Source organism: Simochromis diagramma, unplaced genomic scaffold, assembly GCF_900408965.1.
Source record: "Simochromis diagramma unplaced genomic scaffold, fSimDia1.1 OVJJ01000091.1, whole genome shotgun sequence".
Classification (NCBI taxonomy): domain Eukaryota; kingdom Metazoa; phylum Chordata; class Actinopteri; order Cichliformes; family Cichlidae; genus Simochromis; species Simochromis diagramma.
Window position 1 is genome coordinate 530703 of NW_024386901.1, and position 7938 is coordinate 538640.

Here is a 7938-nt window from a genome sequence, read left to right on the forward strand (position 1 = left end):
CCATTTTTGCTTTAAGGCAGGGAACATTATCTTGCACATTATCAGGGAATACAGTTTCCATTAAAGGGTGTACAGTTGTCCCTAACTATAACATGGGACAACTGTTTTTGCAGTGTAATTATCCTCTGCACAGCCTTCCTGTTCTCAGTAGTGGCCCCTTTGTACCAAACACCCAGGCAGTAGGAGACCACGCACTCTACTGAGGGGTGGTAGAAGGCCAGCAGCAGCTTCTGGTTCAGGTTATTCTTCCTCTGGTCCTGGCAGAATAGGACCAGAGGCATTGAGGCATTTGGGATGTTTTGATGGAGCCAGGATGGAGCCAGGATCCAGGATTCAGTTACAATCAGTAAACGACACTCATAGACAAATCTGTTATAGTAGGTTGTGATTGTAGCTCCTCCATTTTCTTTGTGAAGGATCTTGCATTGGTCAGGAAGATGAATAGATACATAACATGCAGGGGCCTGTCCGTCAATGATGGTCCTTCTCCTTGCTCCTCTTCTTTCTTGGGTTTCTGCTCCCTGAGGTATTCAATAAGCAGCTGTGAGTTGTGGACATTAAATCAGGAGAAGGAGCTTTCTTGTCTTGATGTCAGTTGCTTCTATTTCCTTTTTTGGCTAGCTTATTATCCCAGTACAGTGTTGGGAAGGTTACTTTAAAAATGTATTATTCCACTACAGATTACAGAATACATGGCCCAAAATGTATTTTGTAACATATTCCGTTACGTTACTCAACGAGAGTAACGTATTCTGAATACTTTGGATTACTTAATATATTATCATGCTTTTTACAACTACATGAATGTACTATTGCTGTGTGATTTATTACTAATACTGAAGGTTACTCGCCATATCAATACCAACTAGATTTTCAAATCTTAATATAAAATGAGTAAAATTAGGTAAGGCTGCACTTTTTGAAGCCATCTATTATATAAAACTATTCCGCGCATATATAAAACAGGTCAGCAGCTCCGAACCGTAGTAAAGGGACCTCTGGCTAATATGTCGGGTTCCATGTCGGGGTCATAGCCAAAAACCTTTTGGTGGCAGTGGTTATTATTATATTCACATCTCCATCTCCCGTTTCTGGTCGGTGACAACTCGTACTTTTCAACTCTTCTTCTTCTCCCTCCCTCGCTCACAGAAACATAACAGGTATTGCAGTCCATTCTCCCTGCAGCACGCACTACACTGCCCATGAGACTACATTCTTTAGGGCTATGTCTGCAACACTCTGCCTATTGCCTTCGTATTAAATTATTTTGAATAATAATTTTTAAAAATATTTCTTCAAGTCATTAGGCGGCCGCAAGTACAGGTGACAGAGCGAGATTCAGACACAGGCATTAGAGCCTCTTAATGCGTGCTTTCTTTGGGTTTCCACTGGCGTGGAATTACCAAAAATAGAGAGGGCATAGCCTAATATATGAAACAGGGAAAGACTGCCGTGTAATCCATTTATTTCAATAAGGTAACTGTATTCTGAATACCATCTTTTTAAACGGTAACTGTAATGGAATACAGTTACTCATATTTTGTATCTTAAATACGTAACGCCGGTACATGTATTCCGTTACTCCCCAACACTGCCGGCAGGGTGCAGGTGTTGATTGGCCAGATGTTGTTCTTCCCATTCAACTGACTATTCAGAACTTGCTCTAGCTTGAAGTTGGCCTTTAGTGTTGTTTGCCACATCCCCACTGAATTGAAGGCTCTTAGCATTCTATGTATTCCACGATCCACGAGTGGGTCATTGAGTCAACGGCTTTCATTTTCATTTTTCTCCTTGTGTGACTAAGTCTTACCTGTAGGCCATTCTGTGGATACAGTGATGTTAAGGATCTCTGCCTGTAAAAGCTCCTCAAACACATGCATAGCAAAGTAGAATATTACCAAGCTCTCAGAGCTTCGCGAAAGAGTATTGATTCGCGATTCGCGAATCAATACTCTTTTGATGTATTTGTTTCGCAACTGCTTTCTTCTCCTTTCCCCGTTTGCCACTGGTGAACTGATAACACTATCGGAGTTATTACTGTACAACTGTGACATTTAGGAAATCAAAATATTCATATTTTCATTCATTCTTGTGTGTGTGTGTGTGTGTGTGTGTGTGTGTGTGTGTGTGTACATGCGCACTCGCATATGCCTTAGAAGAATGAAAAAAGTTACTTCAAACTGTATGATGCAATTTACTTATAATACTTACTTACTCATAATAATATTATTTACTCATAATATCAACATGGCCCCTTAAGGCGACTTCATGACTTTAACATTTGGCTACACAAAGCTGCCCCCTGGTGATGTAAGCATACCTTAATGAGTCATTAATGACCTATACTGTGCCTTTGCATCTATCTCACTTGCACTGTGGAAAACAACAGGCCAAGCCTCAGAGGAGTGGCCTGACTACAGCCAGTCTCTAAACCTCTAATTATGACCCAGTGGCAACAGTGAGCTCATGGGATGTTCTCCCATTTACCTCTGTAATTACAGGGATCCAGTGGTATTGATCTAATGTGTTATTTCATAACAACCACTCAGTACACCTTTGGGTTTTTATAACAGAGAATTTGTGGTGGTCAACAGGTCATTATGTCTTTTGCCTCTAGAGAGCAATTAAAATGCAGCTTGGTATTAACTCTCACAAATACAAGCTCTTCAACAACAACAATAAACGTACTGTTTATAATAGTAGTTTTCTCTTTCATAAAACAAGTAATGATGCAAATGCACCAAAAGTTTAAGGAGTCAAGTAAATGTTTCTGATTTTCAGAAGAGAGTGAATCTTATATTTTAAATGTAGACTTTCCACAGGTCTACAGCCAACATCTCTTTCAGAATTAATAAATCATTCTTCTTACAGGTTGTGTAAAAATTACATTCAGCGTTTCATGTTCTTTATGACTTTCAGTCTCATGAACCTTGCAGTTCCTTTCTAGAGGGCTGGTGCTGGTAGGGTAACCTCGTACTAAAGATCAGTAAAACTGAAAAATATTATGTTAACTTAACCAGAAAGTATCAGGGGAGAAGATGTGAGTTTTGTCACATCATTATGATAGTCAAAAAAGTCTGAACGAGTCTTGACCACTTCATTTATGCCCAAAGAGATTTTAAAATGTGAATCAGGATCCAGTATTCTCAGGAAATTGCAGTAATTTCACTGTAGTTTTATCGTAAATAAACACATGTCGTTTATACTGTATAGTAAAATTATTATTTTGCTGGACTCCCTTAAAACAGCCATGTGTTATGGTGAGCTGTGTGACAGGCAGGGGTTGGACCCAAACGCAAGTCTCAGACACAAAAACGTAACTAAAAGCGACAGCTTTATTGTTGAAAAAACAAACTAAAACAAAAAGAGGTGAACACTAAGGACACTAACAAAAGATACTAGAACTAACAACTGGACGTGACAGAACATGACACGACATGACATGGCATGACATGACGGGAGAACACACAACTAACAGAAGAAAACACAGACTCTTCACACACTCCCGTTCTCTGTTACCTGTTGGGGGGGGGGGGGGGAGTTTGCTGTCCGATTGAGTCTGGAATGTGGGGCTTCCCTGCTGCTGCGGAGTCGGGGAGGTCTGCTTCTCTCCACCCCAGGGAAGAGGGTAACACCACCTGAGTCTGGGTGCAGTTTCCCCCTCTAGGGGCAAGGGTACCTAGACCTGGGGCATAAAGTACGCTTGGGGAGTGTGATCGTGTGTACAGTGTCTATTTATGTCTGTCTCCACGTTGGGTGAGTGCTGAGTAATTGCATATGAGAGCATGAGGGTGGGAATGGATGTTTGTATCTGTGTGTGCCTGTTTGTCTGTGTCTAAATGTCAGGTTGGGTATCAGACGCCACCTCTCTAGGGACATCTCAGGCCCTCCATGGTATGGAGGCCTATCTCCCCCCCACCACTCCCCTGCCAGTGGCAGACACCCTCAGTCATCGGTGCATTGGTGGTTCTTTGTGTCTGGGGATGGGGGTCCAGGTACGCACTGGCTCACTCCTGGTGGCTGCTTGTCAGGGCCTGGAGCCTGGGGCTTGTTCGGGCCCCTTCGGGGGGTGGGATGCCCTCGGCAGAAAATACCGCTAACAGGGAGAATGCAACAATGAACAGAGGGAGACCGAAGACTTAAATACACATGCAGGATAACAAAGGGATGGGAGACAGGCAGGAACACAGTTGGGACTAATCAGACCAGAAAACATAGGGAAGAAGTTAAACTAAATACAATGAACACAGGACAAAGGACTACGAAAATAAAACAGGAACCAAGAGACACACTCTAAGATGTGGAATGACTAAATACAAAGAACAGGGGGGAGCGAGAGACACGACAGGGAAACAGATCAACTAACACAGAAACAGAACTTAACATGCACAAGAGAGAGACTACATAAGCAACAGGGACACAGTGGAGGCACAGCACACTACCATGACTAAAACTAAACACAAGGATATGAATAAAGCCAGGAAACTGGATGAATGTCCCAGGACCGCGACAAATACTAAACAAAACAAGAACCAAAACCAGGGAGATGAACTACATTTTAGAATAATGTATAAACCATAATCTCAAAAAGACGAAAACGGAAACGACACCATGGAAGAATCCTAATATAATAAATAATAAAATATTAATTCGTCCTGTAGGCCCATCACTCTACAGGAGGAATTAACAGATACTGTTCATAATTTTTATGGATGTAATTTCTAGGCGTAACCAAGTGGTGAAAGGCTTCCGCTTGGGTGGTCTCAGAACCTTGTCACTTCTATTTACATATGATGTGGTTCTGCTGGCTTTAGGTGGTGGCCTTCAGCTTCCACTGGAGCGATTTGCAACCAAGTGTGAAGTAGTGGGAATGAGAATTAGCATGTCCAAGTCTGAGGCCATGGTCCTCACCCAGAAAAGGTTGGAAAGCCCAGTCTGGGTCAGTGCCGAGTTGCTGCCCCAAGTGGAGGAATTTAAGTATCTCGGGGTCTTGTTCACAAGAGAGAGTCGAAGGGATCGGGAGATTGACAGATGGTTTGGTGCTTTGGTTGCAGTAATGCTCTGCTGGTCTGTCGTGGTGAAGAGAAAGCTAAGCGTAAAAGCGAAGCTCTCGATTTACCAGTTGATCTACATCCCTACCCTCACCTATGGTCACAAATTTTGGGAAAATGACCAAAAGAACAAGATTGCGGATATTAGCAGTGGGAATGAGCTTTCTCTGAAGTGTGGCTGGCCTCTCCCTTAGCAATCTGCAGTCTACAAACAAGCATATGATCAGAATCCCCAGTGTGTCAGCTAGGATATTAATATGTGGTTCTGAAAGGAGACATAGTTTCAGGAATGCAGCCACAACACACGACAAATGATCCACTTTAACTTTTTAGGTGGTAGCTTGGAATAGTATTACGTTGTGGCAAGTTAAGAAGCAGAGTTTTTAATTCACATTATGGATAATGTTTCTACAGTGAGAATTTTTAATCTGTTAGCATTCAATGAGACAGCTAATTACAGAGCTGCTCTCTTTTCTGCCACTCTAGTGTGTTACTTTGCAATTGTATTTCTTAATGTCACAGTCATCATGATTATTGTCTTAGATGAAAGCTTACATGAACCTATGTATATTTTAGCTACCTGCCAGAGAGCAGCAGGTAAGCGCATAGCCCCTCCTGATAGCCCTCAATATATACGTGTATTTAAAATTGAAAGGTGGGCAATGGCGTCAGGGGTGAAGTTGTACATCCTGATGGTCTTCTGGATGCCCACCCCCAAGGCCCTATATGTATGTGTTATGAGAGTGTGAGTAATGTGAATGTCTAAGTTGTGGGATAAAATTGAGGCACAGGCAGCCAGAAGGGGACAGAGGGGGGGATGCCTCCCCTGCACCCTGGTGACACACCTGTTGTGGGTTCGAAAATGTTGAGCAATGGAACAAACCAACAGAGGCCCAGAAAAGTTCAGTCAAACAATGATTTATTGAGTACACGCGTGGGAAGATGTATACTGCCACACCAGCATCAATCTTCCCCGAAAAGGTCTATTCACAATGGTTTCATTCATCAGGGTTACGCCCCTTCATGCGTCACAAATGAACATAATATGCATCAGTTATAGTAAATGGTCAATCTTAAACCCCTAAAATTAGACAAAGAAGTTCCTTTTTCTATCACACCTTCCATACAAGGCAATAAGTTGCAAGCGTAAATGGTCCCTGAGGGCTTGTCCTTTTCTTGACTTGTCTTCTGTCACCTGTTACTAGGCAAGCTAAAAGGCACTTACACCATTGATCGCCTGGACAGTCACGCCACGCGAAGCTTAAGAACTTTAATAGACCGAACATCAACTCTCTAGAAGCACAATCCTGCAATGTGTGTATAAAATGATTATAACTGCACCTGTAATGAAAATGTTAATATGTGATTATGATAACACCTGTAATACAAGTTTTAACATAATGCCAACAGCTTCAATAAATGCTTTGATGAAATGATGATGGTTATGAATAGTAGCAGTAAAATATTTCCCTCATCTCCACACACCTTTACCCCAAGGCCCTGCATGTGTGGGTGATTGTGGTGGAGCGGGAAGAGGGAAGCAGCTGGAGATGGGGAGGGAAGGAAGGGAGGGGCAAGTGGCCCCTCCCTGGGGCCAGCTCAAGGTTCAAGGTTCTTTATTTGTCACATGCATAGTTATACAAGTATAACACACAGTGAAATGTAGCCTGACACGCTCCTCGACATGTGCAAAAATTGGGGGGGGGGGGGGGTGTAGAGGAAGAATATTATATATATATATACAGACATATAGTATATACACTGGGTGAATGTGCAGTAGTAGCAGCAAGCAGGTGAATTCTGTACATTAATATGAATAGACATCTGACTATTTTACAGGATAGACAATATAAACATATTTAAAATTAAAGGAATTGAAATGTACATTGTGCCTTGGTTTAGTGTCTGGAAGAGTCCTGTCTCAGTCAATTATAGATGATGTGAGAGGGCGGGTGTGTGTGTTTAGGGCACGGATGGCTTGGGGATAGAAGCTCCTCTTGAGTCTCTCTGTCCTTGCCCGGAAGATGCGGAACCTTCTACCAGATTGCAGAAGTTGGAACAGTTTGTTGCCAGGATGGGACGGGTCCTTCAGTATCTGGCACTATTGTGTTAAACGCTGAACTGTAATCAACAAACAGCATTCTCACATAGTCACCCTGTTTCTTGTCCACGTGGCTGAGAGTGGTGTGTAGGACGTGGGTGATGGCATCCTCTGTGGATCTGTTGGATCTGTAGGCGAACTGCAGCGGATCTGTGGTGTCTGGGATGGAGGAGGAGATGATGTTCTTCAGCAGCCTCTCAAACACCTTCATTACTACCGAGGTCAGTGCAACTGGCCGGTAATCGTTCAGGGATGAGGGTTTGCTGTTCTTGGGCACAGGGATGATGGTGGATCTTTTGAAGCATGTGGGGACCACAGACTTCGCCAGGGACTCGTTGAAGATGTAAGTGAACACACCTGCTAGCTGGTCAGCACAGCAGCGCAGCAGACGGCCGGTGATGCCGTCTGGCCCCGCCGCTTTCCTTGTGTTCACTCTCCTCAGTGCCGCTCGGACGTCATGCTCCGCGATGCTGGTCACCGGGCTCTCGCTGATGACGTCACTGTCCTCGGTAGTCAGGCGGTAGATAGCATTAGCCGCCTGGCTAACCTCGAAACGGGCGTAGAACTGATTCAGCTCGTTGGTGAATGCAGAGTCGGCGTTGATCGGCGCAGTGTCCCTGGCTTTGTAGTCCGTAATGGTGCGTAGTCCGTGCCACATACTCCCCGGCTGACCTAGTAGACACCCCCATACCCTGGAACCCACCTGGGCAAGGGGGCCCAGGCCCATCTGGACCATCCGTCTTGAATGTTTCTAGCTAATAATGACTATTTTAAAAATACATAAGC